Source organism: Meles meles, chromosome 9 (genome assembly GCF_922984935.1).
Source record: "Meles meles chromosome 9, mMelMel3.1 paternal haplotype, whole genome shotgun sequence".
Classification (NCBI taxonomy): Eukaryota; Metazoa; Chordata; class Mammalia; order Carnivora; family Mustelidae; genus Meles; species Meles meles.
The window spans coordinates 9534853-9555646 of NC_060074.1; the positions used below are offsets into that span (position 1 = coordinate 9534853).

Here is a 20794-nt window from a genome sequence, read left to right on the forward strand (position 1 = left end):
TTCCCTACTCAGCAGGGGAGCCTGCTTCTCCTTCTCCCTCCCCCCACTTGTGCTCTCTCTCAAATAAAAAAATAAAATCTTTAAAAATTTTTTTAAATAAAATATTTCTAAAATAAACTAAATCTTAACAAGAAGCTTAAGGTTCTGTATTGATTTTTAAAGCCTGTTAAGCAAAAGATTTGTATTTACTTCTGTTGTGCTTTGGAAAAGCGCTCCTGGAAGGCCATTTGCACTCTCACTGAGTCTTTTACCTAAGAAAGAGCAGAGGCCAGAGACAAACATTGTTGACTCTTAGCTCTTTGCTACAAAGACTGGACGGGTCAGATCCCTCATTTATCCTCAGGGTGCTTGCTCCCTGAAGGGAAGGATTCGGGACTCCTTACCCCTATGACAAAGAGGTTTTTTGTATTGTTGTTGTTCCCTTGCTTAGAAATGACCAAAAGCCCTTGTCTGAGGGTGGTGTTGCCACGAGTAATTTCATTTTTCCAAACTGCTCCTCAATGTATTGGAGAAGTTATTTTTATCCTTCAGGAAAAATAGAAAGGAGGTTCTAAAAAGCCCAGGTAGCATTCCCAGTTTATCCACTGGTGGCTTTTGAATTCTCATCACTGTCAGGCTTCATTAGAATCTTATTCTAAGATGCCAACAAGCACAACAGATCGTTTATTAATGTACCCGGTAATGTCAAGATACACATCATTCTATTACTATGTATTATCTATTATCTACACACATCCATACACACACTCTACATGTATCAATAGACATAGTGAGTAGTTTAATAATGTCTTCAATAATGTTGATTTCTGCCTTATTCTATGAATATGAGTTATTCTGTACACATATCTGTTCCATAAATGTGTGTAATACAGACCTAAAGAGACAGTTGGATAAAGTTGAAAATCAGAAGGCTGTTAGCATAGAAGCCCCTACAAATCAATCCCATACTGACTCTCCAGGTATTTCCATGTGGGTATTTAAATCACAGGAAAGCACTTCAGCTGTGGCCTCAGCAGGGCAATGGAGGGACGAGCAGGCCCCGTGGTTAGAGTTTTCTCTCCTTTCTGTAGCCCAGAAACAGAAAGTCATGCTGTGTGAAGCGGGCTCTGAGCAGACTTGGGTGCCTCTGTGTGGTCTCACAGTCACCGAGAACAAGAGGTGACTCCCAGGAAGCAGAGGCTGGCGTCCAGAACTGGCTAAACCTCGTTATCCGACCTTATTCTAGAAACACCGCCAATAATCAGCCCAGGGTTCCTTGAAATAGTATATTAATGTTTCTCAGCTCAGCCACCCCCAGGGGGAGTATCCCGTGTCCAGTTCTGTAACACGCAGGCAGCGAAACTTCCGGCCTCGTTGAAAGCACTCAGTATCTCACTGCAGAGTTTCACATTAACCTTCCAACTCCAGCCTGTAATTGGCCAGAAATGTCGGGGCCTCCTACACGACCCCACCAGAGCATCCTAACAGCAGAGGAGTATATCCCGAATACAAAATTCAATTCTTTCCCCTCCTGGTTATCCTAAAAAGTTGCGTATATTTCACTTTGGTTCCTGTTATGTTTATGCATTTGCTTCGATATCAAAACATTGTTTCTCCTAAAACTATAGGACAAGTGGATACTCCAGGAGGAGGTACCAAGTATATTTTAGTATTTCTTGTACCCAATGGGGTGCACAGCTATCAGACTGTCTGCCTTATTCAAAGTGCTCCCCTCCCCAACTACAAAATACACCCACAAAGCAAGTTCCTAAGAGATGTTTGTGTCCTGTTCTGCCCCAGGCCCTCACCGTAGTTGGCTGAACCAGGGAAAACCCTGGCTGGCTCAGGGGGACCAAAGAGAGTCTCTCACCAGGGAATGTGGGGAGATGGAGAGTGAAACGTAATCTCTCCCCCTGCGTGGACCGATGGCCATGTGTTCCACGACACACGTGGTCCAAGGAGTCAAGAAAGGTGGTCTTCACAAAGGGAAGACCTCCGGTCTGGAGGCCATCCTGCCTGGGGGGGCTCCATCAGTTTGGAAGCTCAGCCCCCCCAAGTAGTCCACCCAGGCATACCACAGAGAACTCCAACTCGAAAACTATGAGCTAAATGAGGAAAAGGCACAAGACAGCAACCCAGGGCCCCATTCATCATAAGGCGCATCACTCCTGCTGAGGGTACAATCTTGCCCCTAAGAACTCTGAGATTCATTGAAAAAAAAAAAAAAGACAAGGGACAGCAAGATCTACCAGCCAACCACACAGGCTCTTCCTTGCATATAAACTAAGTATTACCTCTTACCAGAAGGAACCATTCTAACGTGCTTTCCCTTCAACAGCCAGAGTCTTTAAATCTATAAATTGTAAGTGATGACCCCTACCCCCGCCACCCGTCTTCAGTAGTACCATGAACTCCCTGTCCTCAGGTTGTCACATGCTTTGCCGTTGTCACCGCTGCCCGTGGGGAGGGACGCAGCCAGCCCTCTGAGTCTTCCCAGGCGGCTGCCCCACCACGGGCAACTCCACATCGACCAGGACAAGAAAACCAGAGAAAGTCGTGCTGGAAGCCTGGCAAAGGGTAACAACGCACCTCCAGTCGCATCATGGAAGCCAGTGTGGGTCTCTGCACCTGAGGTAAGGATTTCCACCACGTAAGGACATGTTCGATCACGCGTCTGTGCTACACGTAGCACGAGATCTTTTTTTTTTTAAAGGTTTTATTTTATTCATTTATTGGACAGACAGAGATCACAAGCAGGCAGGAGAGAGGAGGAAGCAGGCTCCCTGCCGAGCAGAGAACCCGATGCGGGGCTCGATCCCAAGCCCCTGAGATCATGACCTGAGCCGAAGGCAGAGGCTTTAACCCACTGAGCCACCCAGGCGCCCCGCACGAGATCTTTTAAAAGGGTAATTATAAGTGCAGTTTAACAATAAAAAGGAATCTTGACCCATCTGATCAGAATCTAGAAAAATGAGGGGATTCATATAAAATTCTGAATTTATATTTTTTTATGGAAGCTGTCTTTGTATATGAGCTTTGAAGGAAAATGTATGGATAGCCCATAATCTGAACCCATTTTCAAAGCTAAGATGCTACATCGCTGAACTCACACCATTTTCGCTTACTGCTCTGGAGGGCAGCAAATAAGACAAACGGGGAAAGAAATGTAAAAGAGAGATTTCAGAGGCAGAATGAGTTTCTAGCAAATGTCCAACAACAGACCAGGCTGGCTTCTGAATCACTAGATGTGTGAACTTGAAAACAGTCAGGGCTAGACCCCCAACTATCAGGAGCCATAGTAAAAAAGATTCCTGCCTTTCTATTATGTGTCTTTGGCCCTGTGCCTTTAAAACATTTTTTTGTCTTAAAATTTCTTTATTAACATATAATGTATTATTTGTTTCAGGAGTACGGGTCTGTGATTCATCAGTCGTACACAATTCAGAGCATTCACCATAGCACATACCCTCCCCAATGTCCATCATCCAGCCACCCCCTCCCCCACCTCCCCCTCCCTTCCAGCCCCCCTCAGTTTGTTTCCTGAGATTAAGAGTCTCTTATGGTTTGTCTCCCTCTCTGGTTTCATCTTGTTTCATTTTTCCCTCTCTTCCCCTATGATCCTCTGTCTTGTTTCTCAAATTCCTCATTTCAGTGAGAGCATATGATAATCGTCTCTCTCTGATTGACTTATTTCACTTAGCATAATAAATACCCTCTAGTTCTATCCACATCATTGCGAATGGCAAGATTTCATTCTTTCTGATGGCTGAGTAATATTCCATTTTATATATGGACCATATCTTCTTTATCCATTCATCTGTTGGTGGACATCTGGGCTCTTTCCATAGTTTGGCTATTGTGGACATTGCTCCTATAAACATTCGGATGCACGTGCCCCTTCCGATCACTACATTTGTATCTTTGGGGTAAGTACCCAATAGTGTGATTGCTGGGTCGTAGGGTAGCTCTATTTTCAACTTTTTGAGGAACCTCCATACAGTTCTCCAGAGTGGCTGCACCAACTTGTATGAAATAGCAAGTTTTATGTAAGTATATTTTACCACAGTAAAAAAAAGATTTGTGCCCAAAATATGGTTTTAAGGTACTCAAAAAAGAGAAGGGAAATGGAACTGAAGGAAATCTTGACTGTTCCCAAAGGTTTATAATAATTAGTAAAAAAGCTGAAGAGTGTGTTGATTCTAAGTTTTATCAAGTAAAAAAAAAAAAAATCTCCGTGCGCCTTTAATCTGTTTTTTAAAGAATCCTTCTTAACAATATTGTCAGACCATACTGAATAGGCAAATATCCAGCTTTCCAAGTGGGTTTACGTGGTACTCACATCTGGCCAGCTGACTTCCTTTGCAAAATGACCTAAAAGGAGCTAATCACTTTGACTTAAAGAAAAGCCATACAGTTAGGGTGGTCGCCTCCAAGGAGTCCTGGAATGGGCTGGAACTCAGGTACCTGCATGTTAAACCCCAAACCTGGGCCAACAATGTGCTTTCTTCTTAGGGGCTGAATTTATGTTTCCATAAAGCTGGTTTGCTTTTAGAAGTTTGGAGAATCTACTGAGTTCTCTCTTTTTTTACCTCCTGAGGCATCCAGGACATGAATCTAGTTGTTTTTGTTTTTTTTTTCTTCCTTCCTTTGGACAGACTATCTTTAATCTGTGATCTGTGAGGAGGTTGAAACCACTCACGGCACAGCTTACTATTTATTGGGGATTCATGAAACCCTGGCCTAGGGTCATGTGTCTAGATCCAGTTTCATTGGAGGGACTTGCTTAGTCAAGCTTCATGATTTCCCTTAGGTATATCGGACCCTTACACCTGCTTCTTCTCCTGGCCATTTTCTGAAATACGTAGGTCTTTTTTGTTGTTGTTGTTATTTTTTAGTTTAATTTAATTTTACTTACATTCAGTTAATTAACATATGGTGTTTTTAATCTTCAAATAGACACATGATGTCTTCTCCAAAATGGATCTTAAACAGTATATTTTTTTAAAACTTGAGCCTGAAAACAGAGATTTAACTTTGGGGTATATATTTCCTCCTCCTCTTCCCCAGGTTGATTTATTTCCTGATATATCGACTGTATCACTATATGCACTTTGGTTTTGTTACTTTGATGTAGATATTTGTGTTCAAATTTCCTGAATGGCTTAGTGGGTTGTGTCTGATGCCTGATTTCCACCAAAAATTTCTAAACTCCTATAAATACTCTATTCACCTTCTCCATCTAAGCAAATCCAACCCTCCTTAGGCTGCCTGAGAAAATTTCGCTTTCAAATCTTTTCCTTTTTCTTTGCTAAACTATCCTCCAATTCATAGTTATTAATTCAACAGGTTACAAGCATAGCAGCAGACCCTTTTGTGCTAGGAATTGACCTTGGTGCTCTGAGACTCCTCAATGTCATGAGGAAAGACTCACCATAGGTGAAGTCTGGCTTCTCTGGGTTCTTAAATTTATCTAAGGACTTGAAGTATCTCCTGGGATTTGTAACTACCCTTTGCTCATCTATAAGCAGAGGGTCACTTGCTATAACTCATTACAAATAATGCGGTACGATAAAGAGAAGAGGCCATCCTATCCTGCCTTATTTGACCTTGAGCAAAAATGCTCATCTCAGTGGCTTCATCTCAAAAATGGTCATGACACCTTTTCTGGAAGCAGAGACTTGAACCAAACAATTTTTTAAAGGGAAACAAGGCTTTCTTGATAAAAACAACAACAGCAACAACCAAAGACAAACTTTTCTAAAAACTTTCACCCTAAGTCTCCGTGCCAAAGGTAAAGCTTCGATGACAGGCGACACCTGTCTCTTCCTTCGCAGCCATCACTACTGCTGAGTCTCCTGAAGAAAGTTTCAGGTTGAGTGACAACAAGGCACCCTAGGGATTCCGAGACTTTTCGTTGCCAAACAAAGAACCAGAACAATACTGGAGATACCACTAAACGAACAAAAATACTGCCCTATACTGAATGAGAGACAGGGCCTCCTAACTCTTCAGAGATGGCCAGAAGAGAGAGCCTGCGGGTTTAGTTCACCGTTTGAGGAAAGCAGGATCTGAAAAGGCTCAAATGTCAGAATTGCTTTTGCCATGCTTGATGGAAGAAGAGAAGAACTTAGGGCAAAATGCAAGCCACTACAATGAGATGCCGCAACCAAAATGTACGGTGGGCACTAGGCTTTATAACAAGAATCTGAGTATCAGTGGCAGCTCACTTCCTACCAACCAGAACAAGATAATCACATACTTTGATACAAACAAAGCTTCCTGGCCATGCAGTAGTTCCCTCTGATAGAGTGCTCTGGGAAGAGAGCAGGAAACAAAATCCAGACGGGAAGTAGTCAGAAAGAATAAATGGCAGAGCTTTCTGGCACTATCTCCTTGGAGAGACACAAGAGACACTGCTCTATTTTAATAAAATTATTTTAGAACACAGACCCTAAAATTACTTATTAATACGGTTACTCACAGGGGGTGGGAGCAGTTCTAAATGAATTTGTAACATTTGGCTCCATTCCTAGAATCAACATCATAAAGTCAACCCTAATTACCAACCACTGACAGAGTCAAATTCCCAACCAGAATGACATATTTTGATCTACTCCCTGGAGGCTGGCATTTCTGAAGCCTTTTCAACTTTCCATGCATACAGACTTGGGCTTACAGAAATCCTATATGAACATTCCAACTTGCCAAAATGGGTCCCTTCTTCCCACAAAAGAATATTTAGAAGAGTGTACAATCACTGTTAACTGAAAATGACAATACATTCAAAATGAACTTCCCTAACACGGCATCCGAGCCACACACAAAGGAAGACATATCCATTGCATGATGTGCTCTCATGCTGCTTGTGAATTACAATTACGCCTCTTTACTAGTGTCAAGTCTGAATCTGCCCAGAAGCCATGGTGATAGAGCAACAGTGAGGAACATACTCCTGCTACCATTCTTGTGTGGCAGAGCCTCCCAGTTTACTCCCCAATGCCCATTCCCTCGATGAAAATAGAAGGCTTGGCTGGGCACATGGCTGCCTACCTAAAGACTTCATTTCCCAGCCTCCCCTGCGGGTAAGTTGTCATGTGACTGATTCTGGGCAATGGATATGAGCCACATGGTATTGGCAACTTCTAGGTCTTGCTTTCAAAAGGAAAGGAAGCTGCCTTCCCCTTTCTACCAACTCCCTTTTGCCACAGTGACAGAAAGTGGAGCAACCATCTTAGCTGGAAGATGGAAGATGTGTGGTAGCGACGGCATAGTAATAAAGGAGAAAGAAACTTTATCCCCTGCATCATGGAGCCATCTTCTCGGCCTTGGTCTGCTTCTGCTCAGACGGGTATAGATGAGAATAAAATAAACTTCTGTGCTGTTGTTTTGACCCAACCGGAATCCTAACTAGTACACGTCTTGAAGCGCTCTGAATTCAACAACTATCTTTTGATATCTCTTCCTTAAACAGAGAGCACCCCGGATTTCTTGAAGGAAATTTGCCACCATGTTTTTTACATCCATTGTCAATGTTTGATGTCAAAATCCATCTTCTTGTGTTATCAGTATCAAATTTCACAATCCCCCAAATCAAGAGGTACAATAAGTAACCCAAAATGAGAAGTGCCTTTCCTACCCTTCAGGCTGGGGATCTCACAGAATAAAGCCTTTTCTTCAGGCCTAGCATCCGTCTCATCCAACAAAGATCTCATCTTGCCCTCACTGTGCCTCCATTAAAAGGTAGGGCATATCTGGGCAGTGGAAAAGTTCACATCATCTATAAAATGGGAACCTTGTCTTAACCTTTCACAGACCCTGAGGGTGAAGAGAAAAATCACATCTTTATAGCTCAGGAAACCAAAATCCATAACTACAGGTAACTGGACAAAATATTTAGGATTAAATCACCAGGTCAGAGTTCACAGATTCTTTTTATAAAAATTACATTATAATGTATCAATGTGGGGGCACTTGAGCATGCAACTCTTGATCTCAGGGTCATGAGTTCAAATCCCATGTTGGGTGTAGAGATTAAATAAATAAAACTTCAAAAATGATAATAATGTGTCAGTGTGGAGTCATCAATGGTAACAAATGTAGGACTATACCAGGGACATTGGGGATGCTGATAACGGGGGAGGCTCTGCCATGCAGGGACAGGCATTGCATGGAAAACCTCTACCTTTCTCTCAATTTTTGCTGTGAACCTACAACTGCTCTTTAAAAAAGAACATCTATTTATTTATTTGTTTATTTAGATTTTATTTATTTATTTATGTGAAAGAGACAGCACAAGCCGGGGGAGGGACAGACGGAGAGGGGGAAGCACACTCCCTGCTGAGTGCCGCGTGCCACCCAGGGCTCGATCCCAGGACCCTGGGATCATGACCTGAGCCAAAGGCAGAGGCTTAACCAACGGAGCCACCCAGGTGCCCCCGCAAAAAAAGAAAGTCTTTTTAAAAACAGAGTTACGCAATCTGTTCTAGAAGACGTGAAACCTTCTCACTTTTTTAATAGTCATGACCACTTGCAGAAGGAAAACGGTGCTTGGCCGGATGAGACATATGGTGAGTCAGGAGCCAGAAACACTGCGAAAACCCAGTGAGCCGCCCACCGAGCAGAGGCCTCGGCGAGCAACGCCGGCCCATATCAACCTGAGCCTCGCTCTAGCCAAAACCCCAGATGAGAGTAAACACACCATTAACCCGTTCCACACGCGGGTACTTTGTCCTCACATTAGTCACAGAAACACTAACGTGTGTCCTTAAGTAAAGCTTTTTTAAGATGAAAGCCTGGGGGTCTCTCCCTGGCTCCCTCTCTTCTTTGCGGCCTCCGCTTTGTCTAATGGAAACTGACTGAGTGTTTTGTTTCGTGATTTAACTCCTGCGTGTACATTTCTCACATGCGGAAAAAGTGCCATAATTGAAACCGTTTATGAGCATATTAAATGCCGCCATGAGGATGCCACAAACCAATGGGTCCCACTTTCCTTTAACACTTGAGGGAGCCCATAATTCCACAATCTTGAAAAGAGGCGATAAAGAAAAGGTCTTGATAACATTTCCACCCTTGGGCTTTATTAGCAGCGTAACCTAAGAGCTCTGCCCCAGCCGTCTCCGTCTTCAAAACTGAACTCCGGGAGAAAAAGTGTTTTATCACATCTTCCAAGGGCTAACATTTAAAGCAGATCTGGTTTGAGGTCATTAAAAATCAGCCTAGAAGGCAAAGCATATGGAAACATAAGATTCCTGTACGGAAGTCACGAATTCAGTAACAAACAAGTCAAATGCTTTGTGCGCTGCCAGCAAAGTCGCGGCGCAGATGAGTGGGACCTGTGTGAGGGGCAGCGGCTGCCTGGCCAGGATGAACTCGGTCCTTCGGGGGACCAGCCAGAGGTGACCATCTGAGGAGCACGCCACCAAACACTGCCATTTTCCAGTCCTTTCTGATTAGGGACCAAAATAAAAGCCACAGGCACTGTTTCAATTTTGACAATTTAGAAAGCCTCAAAGAGCGGCTAAGAGCTTTCTGTAAGCATGCCAGAGGGAAGGGGGAAGCAAAGAAAATTACAGTTGAAATTACATCCTGAAGAGAGCTGGTTAGGCCACTAATAGACAAGCGAGGCTTGAGTCTGCTATCTGACCCAGAAGCCGTGGGTGAGGAATGCCTTTCAGGACTGATTACACAAATAAATCACTCTGTTTTGTTCTTCGTCTTTCATATTTAAAATGTGGACTTTTTCTTCCCTTTTTCTTCAGACAAACTGAAGGATGGTCCCCACCCAGGGACTTGAACTTGGGAGTGGTAAATCTTCCACTCTGGGAGTGGAGAGTGTCACCAAGCCTGCACAGCCTCGGGCAAGTCTTTTCCCTTCTCTACGCTGCAAAAAAACGAGCCACACCTCCTGCCTCCTACTGTGATGAAAAATGAAACAACTGGGTAAGTCAAGCTCAAGAGACTTTCAACGTGGTGTATGACATCCACAGAGGCAATTTTGAAAGTTTTAGAGATAACCTCTTTCAATGACTCTATTCACAACATAAAAAAAGAAAAACACCCTCCCTATATAATCTAAAATAATAAAGAAAATATAAAAATAATAAAGAAAAAAGGCTTGATCCTCTCAGGTCATGGAGAATTACTTGCTCTGGATAGCCTAGTCTTCTAGATGAATTTCCAAGAGGGCAGGAATTTTGTGTTTTGCTTTGTGATATGGCTTCAATACCTAGAACAATGACTGGCACATAATAGGTGCTCACTAAATATTAGATGGCTGAAAGACTAGAGATTTAGCCCTGATAAATGTGGGAATGTTTCTTATCTAGCCATTTCAGGTGGAAATTTTCTTTTCTTTCTTCTTTTTTAAATATTTTATTTATTTATGTGACAGACAGAGACCACAAGGGCAGAGAGGCAGAGAGAGAGAGGAGGAAGCAGGCTCCCTGCGGAGCAGAGAGCCCGATGCGGGGCTGGATCCCAGGACCCTGGGATCATGACCTGAGCCGAAGGCAGAGGCTTTAACCAACTGAGCCACCCAGGCGCCCCTCAGGTGGAAATTTTCTTAAAGCATATAGTAGCACCCTTTCTTACCTTCTTGAGATTATAAGGATTATAACAGCATATTTTGCCGATAGCAAAGGGTACCACACTCTATATATCCTATATAACTTTCCTTTTTTTTTTTTTTTTTTAGATTTTATCTATTTACTTATTTGACAGAGAGAGAGCACAAGCAGGGGGAGCAGGAGGCAGACTCCCTATGGAGCAGGGAGCCCAATGTGGGACTCAATCCTAGGACCCTAAAATCATGACCATAGCTGAAGGCAGACACTTAACCAACTGAGCCACCCAGGCACCCCTATATGTCCTATATTTCAAAGATCCTCTCAGTCTGCTTTAAAAATACTAAACTGGGGCGCCTGGGTGGCTCAGTGGGTTAAAGCCTCTGCCTTCGGCTCAGGTCAGGATCTCAGGGTCCTGGGATCGAGCCCCGCATCGGGCTCTCTGCTCAGCGGGGAGCCTGCTTCCTTTCCTCTCTCTCTCTCTCTTCCTGCCTCTCTGCCTACTTGTGATCTCTGTCTGTGCCAAATAAATACATAAAATCTTAAAAAAAAAAATACTAAATCACCTTGGAATATTTTATGTAATTTTTCCGCTCTTTCATGCTTTTGCCATTTTTCCCGCCCTTCCCTTTCTGCTGGGTTGTCATTCCTCCCTGTTGTAAACAGCCTATAATTGGTTGTTTCTAATTTATTGTGCACTTAAAAGCCAGAGAGTCACAACTTACAGTGGTCTGTCCAAAGTAAGAGTACAAAGCTCTAGGCGGGGGCCTGAGGCCTTCTCCCTGGAGTGAGGAATATAAGACTTAGACCTTGTGACATCTAAGATTGGCTGATTCCAAGCTCTGTTGTTCAGACCGCTTCCTGATTCTCTGCCTAGCTCTGGACAGATAACAGGCCAGACAGCCAAGTCCCAAACAGGGGTACTAAATGAACTCACGCTATTTCACTGGGGCATCTCCAGGGGCTAACAGGCGATCGTTCCATGAGGCAGGGTATCTGGAAATCACAGCCCCGGACGACTGGTGGTGACCGAAGTGAGCAGCTGTTCTAGGAGCAGAGTAGGGACATCTACAACAAAACGCCAGGAGTATAGTGAAGTCTGCAGGGAGTGGAAACCCTTGCTCTCAGCACTGGGCTTCTGAGGGAGGAAGCCATTCCAGAGGAGCTGGGGTAAAGTCACCAAGGGAGGAACTGAGAAGAGTCAACAGAATTAGGTACAAGATAGGAACTACAACCTGAGAACAAACACCACAGTTCAGTTTTCCGACACGGAACACAAAGGCAGAACTAGACTTGACTTGCCACAGAATCCCAGAATTAAGGGAGCCCCTTAAATCCTCAAAGCAAAATGGTAGAGGACCTCCAGGTGGGTGTCATACATCTCAGGGTGTGGCACGGCTGAGGAACCCAGCAGATTATGACAGGAAAAGAAGGGCACAGAGCTGCCAACTAATCCCTTCTCTATGGCCCAAGGGCATTACCTTCTCCATGGCCAAAGAGAAAAGTGGCCTCTGTGTCTGAAAGGCGCAGACAGCTGGCCGAGGAGAAGACATTGCCACTGCGTGAGCGCAGAGACAGGAAAAACCCAAGGCTCACCAAAGAGACAACTGACGGGCTCAAGGAAGCTATCTACGTCTCTCAAACACTTTTCTATGGGCATTACCGTGTGGTCAAGGCATTTATTCCCTGAAATAACACGGTTCTCCAGACGGCAGTTATCGGCGATAAGCCAGAGGCTCTGGAGACCACCTATGAAGCCCTTCTACGCCAGGCTGTAGCATGCACGCCATGAAAATTTGTCTTGGGGCGCCTGGGTGGCTCAGTCGGTTAAGCATCCAACCCTTGCTTTCAGCTCAGGTCACGATCTCAGAGTTGTGAGATCGAGCCCCACGTTGGGCTCCATGCTGGGTGTGGAGTCTGCTTAAGATTCTCTCTCTCTCTCTCCCTTTGCCCTACCCCCTCCCTAAAAAAAGGGCGGGAAGAGAATGCATGAGAGGAAACGTCTGTATGACAGATCTTATACTAAGATCGGTTTGGGAAAGAAATGTGATTCTTAGTTAAAATACAAAATGCAGGGCACCTGGGTGGCTCAGTCAGTTGGGCATCTGCCTTTGGCTCAGGTCATGATCCCAGGGGCCTGGGATCGAGTCTTATATGAGGCTCCCCACTCAGCAGGAAGCCTGCTTCTCCCTCTACCCTTCCCCCCTGCCCATGATCTCTCTCTCACGCTCTCTCTCAAATAAATAAAATCTTTAAAAATAAATAAACAAATAATAAATACAAAACGCACATTCGAAAAAAATATTCAAGATTTCCACAAAAAAACATTAAATTTGGGGGTGCTGACCTCATACTATTTATAAGAGTATGTTCATAAAGATACATGCTTATTATCTGTGCTCCTTCCTACATGCGTAGCATACGTCAATCAAAAGTCCCCAAATCGCCAGAGCACAGTAATATTTTATCCCTGCCCTAGTCTCATGCAAACTGGCCTTTGATAAGCAATAAAGCGGGGAAAGTTTGAATATGGAGATACAGTCCCTAACACTCCGCTCTCCTGATGGAGATCCCCTCAGAAAAGCACCCGGCTCCTCACCAGAAGGCTGCTGTTGCCTTGGAAACAGGAGCTGTAACGACTGCGATCACACCTCGGGAGCAACGACGGCCAAGATCTATTTCAGTTCTTAGATGCCTCGAGGAACCACGGATGACTGCGAGCGTGGAAGAGAGCCAATCCGTAGTAACGAGGAGGCGCGTGCCAGAGTTAGAAAGGCTGCAATTGAGAAAGGGGGAAAGAGAAAAGGAACAAAGGGGTGGTGGAGGAAGGAGAAGACAAAATTCATGTGTAATAAGTAAAGCCCAACCCAAGAACCGCACACCTGCGAAGCAGAGGTTTCCTGGTCCTCTGCCGCTCTGCCCGCCTCCTCTAACGGCACACGCGTGCCTGCGGCATGGGCGAGGCGCTGGGAGCACAAAGCAGCAGACACGTCGAAGAAGGGCTGCACGGGAGGCCCAAGCACCCTGGAACGAGGTGTGCACACGGATTGACGTCGCTGCCAAAGGGGCACAGGTGGCTTCAGAGAGTAGGCGGCACCATGAAACAGGGACTCAAAGAACAGGCAGGAGTTCCCCAGGCTGAGCGCGAGGACGAGCATCCCGGGCCAAGGGAAAGGCAGTACAAAGGACCAAGGCATGACATGGCACCATTCCGTGTCTCAGCGGGGTGGCTACCTGCAAGCTCTGGGCGGGCCAGGTCCCCATCTCAGAGGCTGTCCCACACCCGGCAGGCTACTTGCCATCTCTGACCTCACCCACTAACTGCTGGTGACAACCCCCCGTTGTTCTGAAACTAACTCAACGCCCCGTGCCTTTCCAAACGTCCCAGGGAAGGAAGGCCGGGGGCAGGGGGGCACCGCTCACCACCGAGAAGCCAGAGACCTTAGAGGAACGGATTTGCGGCTGGAGCAGGAGTGGGTGGGGAGGGAGGCGCTGAGGACGGCAGACGGGGGGAGGACCAGGGTGGAGGGCCTGGTATGCCCTGCCCGGGAGCCAGACTCTCTGCCAGACTTGGAAAAGAGAAAACAGACTGAAAGCAGTTATGTGGGAGGCCAAGTCGACGAGACTTGGCAGCTGATGGGGTGTGCGGAGGTGGGAACAAGGAAGAAACGGAATAAAGAATAACGCCCACGGTTTTCAGCTTGGCCAACTGAGTAAACAGTAGTGGCTCTACCCAAAGCCATGAATGCAGGAGTAAGAGCAGGTTTGCAGGGGGACGGAAGGGTGACGTCCTGGTATCATTTCTAAGAAGAAATACATAGACTAAGGCTGAAGAGAGACATCTGGGTTGGAGATACCCAAGCCATTCCCCCTAGGCCCCTGGGAGGGGTCCTTCCCAGACTTGCTAACCGGTCCGGGGAGAGGGACAACCAGAGGTGAGAAGGCTGAGGGGCTGGAGCCAGACATGACCCACTGGGCACCGACACGGCAGAAAGCGGGCCCAGGTAGACAGGAACAAAGAAAGCTGCAAGCTGGCGGGGAGCAGACCAGAGGAGGGGGGCCTGAACACACACAGCAGAAGCAGCTGCTCCACACGGGGGGGGGTCACAGCCAGTGTGGAAGCTGGTTCGGGTTGGCCCCACTCACGGGTCACGGCTCTGCTGTCGCCATCTTGAAATTCCTCATAACTGCAACTGCCCGATGAGGAGGCCAGTTCTGACACACCCGAGTATACATTTTCAACAGAAGTGTCACAAAACAGTATCTTACTACACATTATATAAAACTCTATTTTCTGTTCTCTTTTGTTTTTTAAAAATGCAACCATAGCCCATTACACTCACAATCCAGTAATGGGTTACAAATCACAGTTTTAAAACACTCCCTAGGGTTAAGGCAATACCTTTTAAGGTATGTTTTGTTTAGTTTGTTGTGGTGAGAGGGGTGTGAAGATTCTTTTGAAAATGTATATATTTTTTTCCTCTACAAAGGACTAGAGGCAGTATACAGCCAATAGGGTATTTGAAGACAAAGCGACTGCTGAAATTAGCTAAGGAAGAAGAGATGGGGAAGGATTTGTGAGGAACCAACATGGAGTTGGGAGGTAGGGGACTAAGGAAAAAGGGTCAGAAAGGGAGAATGAAAACTAAGAGAAAATGGGCAAAATCAAGGAAGTCAAAGAGCTTCCAGAAGGGAGTAATCAGCGAGGTCAAATATCCCAGGAAATTCCAGAAGAAGGTGAGAGCCAGATCATGGAACCCTCAGAGAATGAGCTAGATCAATCCAGTGGCACGTTGGGAGAAGCCGGAATGCAGAACTCTAAGGGACCAGGAGGCAATAATGCAGAGAAGCTAAAGAAAGAACACAGAGAAGGAGAACAAAAGGAACCTGAGAGAAAAGTAGAAGAGGGAATGTTTTCTTTCTAAGCATTCTGGGACGGGGTAGAATTCTGCGAGATTTAAGGGTTCAAATCTCTGAGGTCACAGACCATTTTTTCATTTAGAAGTCTTGTCCCAAACCATATTAAAAATGTAAAAATATACCCACCCCACCCCCACTAAATACACATTACTTTTATTTAAAGATTTATTTATTTATTTCAGGGGGAGAGGGGCAGAGGGAGAGGGAGGGGGAGAGAGACTCTCAAGCAGACTCCCGGCCGAGCACAGAGCCCGATGTGGGGCTCGGTCTCAGGATCCTGAGATCACCACCTTAGCTGAGATCGAGAGTCCAAAGACAACCAACTGACTGAGCCACCCACCAGGCACCCCAACATTACTTTGAGTTATAAATAACTATACTTTGAGTTGAGTTGTAAATGACTAGTTAACATAAATTTATGTTTTCTAGGTGTTTGATTAAATATATATTTAATAATAGTATTTAATTATAACAATTATATAAATTATTATATTATTAATAAATATTATATAAAATATATAAGTAAATTATATATAAATTATATAATAATATATTAATATTGATTAAATATATATTTCCTTTGATTTTACAGTTTTAATATTCAAGATGCCAATAAAAGCTGTTTTTTTCCCTGATTTTCAGACACGTTTTTAGGCCTCTGAAAAGCTCATAGGCCAAAGGCCTTGGGTCATTAATCCCGGAGGATTAGTTAATGAGGACCGGGTCTCTCAGGCTGCAGGAGAGAAGTCTCAGAAGCAGTAAGACGACGCGGAAACAAACAACGACGTGGGAAGCTCTGACAGACAAAGGGCCCTACACACCGGTCAGAAGATGCCAGAAAACCCGAGTTCTTTTCATGGCAAAGTCACCGAATAAGCCACAAGTGAGTCAATGAATAAGCAAGTGAAGGAAGAGAGAGGTGAAAAGGTCAATGAACACAGAAAAAGCTAACGTCACTAGCACCGAGGGACAGGTCCGTTTTTCACACACAGGACTGGCAAAATTTGGGAAACCTAACAGCAACCGAAGCCGAGGAAGGTACGAGGGGCCTCGGGGACAAGCCGGGCGGGGTGCCACCCCTGGCAGTCTGCAAGCGGCTGGGCGGCAGCCTGCATTGATGAGTGACCCCAGGACAGAAAGTAACCTCCGTCACCTGCCCTGCTCTCCTCCGCCGGTGTCCGAAGGGCTGTGTGTCCCATCCCGTGGTCTCCACTGTCCTCGGGAACTAAGTCCTTCCTCCAACATAGCATCTTTGTTTTTCTCGGATGCCTCACCTCCGACAGCTGTTTCCGAGCTTTTGTATTGTTTTATCTGTTTACACACGGCTCCCCTCCAACAATGGTAAACTTCTAGAAAGCAGGGAGCCTCTCTGTCTTGTTCACCTCCCTGTTCCCAGCTTCAGGGTACCCGAGAAGCATGATTAAAACTAATGATGTCCTGGGGCGCCTGGGTGGTTCAGTTGGGTAAGCGACTGCCTTCAGCTCAGATCATATCCTGGAGTCCTGGGATCGAGTCCCGCATCAGGCTCCCTGCTTGGTAGGGAGTCTGTTTCTCCCCTCCTCTCCTGCTTTCTCTCTCTCTCTCTCTCTCATATAAATAAGTAAAATCTTTTTTAAAAAATGAAACTAATGATGTTCTTTGCAGCATTCTTTTTTTTTTTTAAGATTTTATTTATTGGACAGACAGAGATCACAAGTAGGCAGAGAGGCAGGCAGAGAGAAAGGAGGAAGCAGGCTCCCTGTCGAGCAGAGAGCCCGATGCGGGGCTCAATCCCAGGACCCTGAGATCATGACCTGAGCCGAAGGCAGAGGCTTTAACCCACTGAGCCACTAAACAATGAAAATGGGAAGCAAGCTGAATGCCCATCGATAGGGAAAGCGGTTGAATAAATCACATCCACACTATGGAATTCGATAAATCTGGGCACTGACCTGCAGGAGGGAGTGTCCCTAATACACTGTGTGGTGGATAAAGAAATTCATGAAATATTTAGAATCATATTTTTATTGAAAAAGAAGGGAAAAAACCCACGCAGGTGACCGTATTTGCCCACGTTTGAGCTGGCACAGCATACGGTGAAGAAGGAAACACACGCAAGTGTTAACACTGAAACACACGCAAGTGTTAACACTGAAGTCCTTGAGGCTATGGGAGCAATGGAGGAGATGGGAGGTTTCATGGCTACAGTGAGTATATCTTCCGTAATTTTTAAAAGTTAAATTATTTTGAAAGAATTCTAGCCTCAAAAGCATGAAGCACTCCCACTAAGAACTATGTTCCTGGAGTGTTTATTTCCTCTGTCGGAGTTAATAAGGCTTACAATCCACTGGACTTGCCTATGGCCAGCCTCATACCTGGTAGTCATTCCCATCTGCTTTGTTAAAAAGCCAAAATTATTCCAACACGTAGCAGCAGAAATGGCCTTGCCTTTGATTAAAGACAGTAGTTCTCCCCAGGAGACCTGCAAATGATTTGAAAGCCTTTTCATCAGCCACTGAGCACCCGGGCTGCAGCCCCAGGCGAGAGAGAGAGAGAGAGAGAGAGAGAGAGAGAGAGAGAGAGAAGAGAGAGAGAGAGAGAGAGAGAGAGAGAAAGAGAGAGAGAGAGAGAGAGACAGGCGCGAGGAAGCAGGCCAGTGTGCCTGGCAGGCACAGGCATCGGGGAGCACACCTCAGGCTCGGCAAGCAGCCGCCAGCCAGAGGTTCCTCCCAACCCCTGCACATTCCAGTTGGCTGGAGCCGGGCAAGTTCTATCTGGAAGGCCCAGGGCCCTCTTCCCAAGAGCCCCTCAATCAAATTTCCTTGTCAACGCCAGAAACAACCCGGAAGGAAAATCTTATCACAAAACAAGCAGCAATCAGGCCTGTCACGGATTTTTTAATTCCTTAAGCTGGTCCAGTGATAAAAGCTGGGAATTTGAAAGGACGCGGCTATTTCTACCTCACTGTGCTAATCTACCCGTAAGCTACTCAACCAACCGTGAAAGAAACAAGGAGAACGAGACACGCTTCAGCCACTCCAAGGTCCCACTCCAGCCCCAGGAACTGGGAGTCACACCAACCCCAGGATCGGGAGGGAAGGGAACTGTCAAGCCCACGTGGACATCACTGACGGAAGCGGGCGTTGGGAAGGCCTGTCTCCGCAGGCCCGAGAAACCAGTTAGGTACTTAAACCAGGGAATTGAGTGCAAATTCTCTAAGCCTCCGTTTCCTCATCTCTGAAATGGGAATGATCGTCGTGCTTCTCTCCGAGGGTTACCAGGAGGCCGCAGTGAGGATTCACACAAACCCTGGGGCAGCCCAGATGTGAGCTGCCCGCATCCCTGTTTATGCATCCCGGGGGCGCGGGGAGTGCACGCAGCTCGCTGCCCGCCCCCCCCCCCACCCCCAGCTCCCTCAGGGTCCACCTCAGCTGCAAAGAGTAGCCTACCCAGGCCACCCTGTCCTGCCTCTCTGCGTGTGACCGCCCCATCTGGTGCCCGAGGCGGGCAATTCTGGCACAAAGCAGGGCACCAGGACGGCAAACAGTCATTACAAGGCTTCTCACTGGGCTGGCTGAGGCCTTTGTCTAATGCAGGGCTTGATCCCAGGTCCTGGGATCATAACCTGAGCCAAAGGCAGAGGCTTTAACCCACTGAGCCACCCAGGCTCCCCTAGCTGAGGCCTTTGAAACCTCCACCCAGTCCTGCTTCCTTCCCTTCCTAGATTTTGCTCCCCAATGAGCATCTTGTGCCCCAAATTCCACATCAATACCTGCTTCCTGAGAACCTAAGGTGCGACGAAGCTCTTTTACAGTTTCAAGTACCCCCGGGTTTCTATAATGTGACTAAGAACAGAAGCCAATTCTGGTTTAGGAAAAGAAAAAAACCTTACACCCATAAATTTTGTTATCCAGTTTGTTTTTGTTTTTGTTTTGTTTTAACATACATGCCATTTATTTGAAGTATTCAAAATCTGTAATTAATTCATATTAGGGAAAGACATACAGAATACAATGTCTTAGGGGCAACCTGCTGGAGGGCCCAGGGCTCCTGTGCCCTGACGAGAGTTTAGGTTTTTCTACTGCTGTGGCTGACTCTCAGTGGGGTAGCACTGTCCCTCCAGGCTCTGGAACAGGGTAAGGGGCTTCTGGTTGTTACAATGATTGCAGGGCTCTGCTGGTATTTGGGGAGCGCGGAGCAGGAATGCCAGACTCCTACAATACTCCAGAAGGTCCCTCTTGATGGATTGTCCCAGGTCCCGCGCAACTCTCATAAGAGAACAAAGTTTATATAATCGTCTGAGTCTAGACCTTAACTCTGTGTTTCATAAAACTAGGCTGTCCAGTTTTAAATACACTAAGTTTGCTAGGAATGTGATTACCCTACAAATCAAGAGACGCTGGGCTTTCTTCTATTCAGAACATTACCAAGAATTTTTTTTACCATCTCCAAAAATCATGACAGTTTCAGGACGGTCACTCATGATTAATGAGTCACTTCCACAGCTCACCTGTACTGGTCTACCTTTATAGTTGTCTTATTCTTAGTGATATACATAAAAAGGCTTATTAGCCCTTATTTCTAAGGCTTTATATATATAGATAGATATAGATATATATGTATATATTTAGTGATAATACCCAGTTCAATATTTCTTAAACCTAATTTATCTGATTATTTCACTGTGCCTTCTAACGAAACTGTGCACATAACTGAAATACAAGCTATAAATTATTTTCATGTTCTTCTCCTTTATATTGGAGATACATTGGAGTTGGAGTCTTATGTTTTGGGGTTTTGTTTTTTTTTAATACTGTGTGTAAGTGATGTCTATTATCTATGAGTTTCATTTCAGGAAGTAAAGAGGACGTTGCAAAATATATAAAGGGGGTGTTGAATTTGACAGAGGTGGAACTGACTCTAACGCCGGGATCTGGGGCCCACCTGCAGCAGAAGCATCTGTGGCAATCATTAAAAAAAAATCTAGGTTTCTAGAGGGAGCCCGATTGGCTTAGTCAGTAGACCATGTGACTCTTGATCTCAGGATAGTAAGTTTGAAGCCCATGCTGGGCAAAGGGATTACTTAAAATATAGACAAATTATTATTTTTTTAAATCTAGGTTTCTAAATTCCAACGCACCAGAATGTTCTCTGGGGCTAGAACCCTGGAATCTGGATTACTTTCAAAGCTCCCCAGGTGAATGTGATGTTCATCCAGGCTTGGAAGCCACAGATATGGAGAAGAGAGGGGGCACCATGCCATTGCCGAGCCTGGAGGTGCTCACGGTCTAAAAGGAGAGTTTAAAATTACATCTATAACATCCAGCACATAATTGTCAAGTGCCAGAAAAAGA

General features: G+C 45.5%; 1 protein-coding gene across 4 annotated transcripts in view; it reads right to left on the minus strand.

Annotated features, from left to right (window-relative positions):
• ANKRD44 (ankyrin repeat domain 44) overlaps nt 1–20794 on the minus strand; it is a 319359-nt gene that overhangs the window by 265971 nt on the left and 32594 nt on the right. The window lies entirely within an intron of this gene.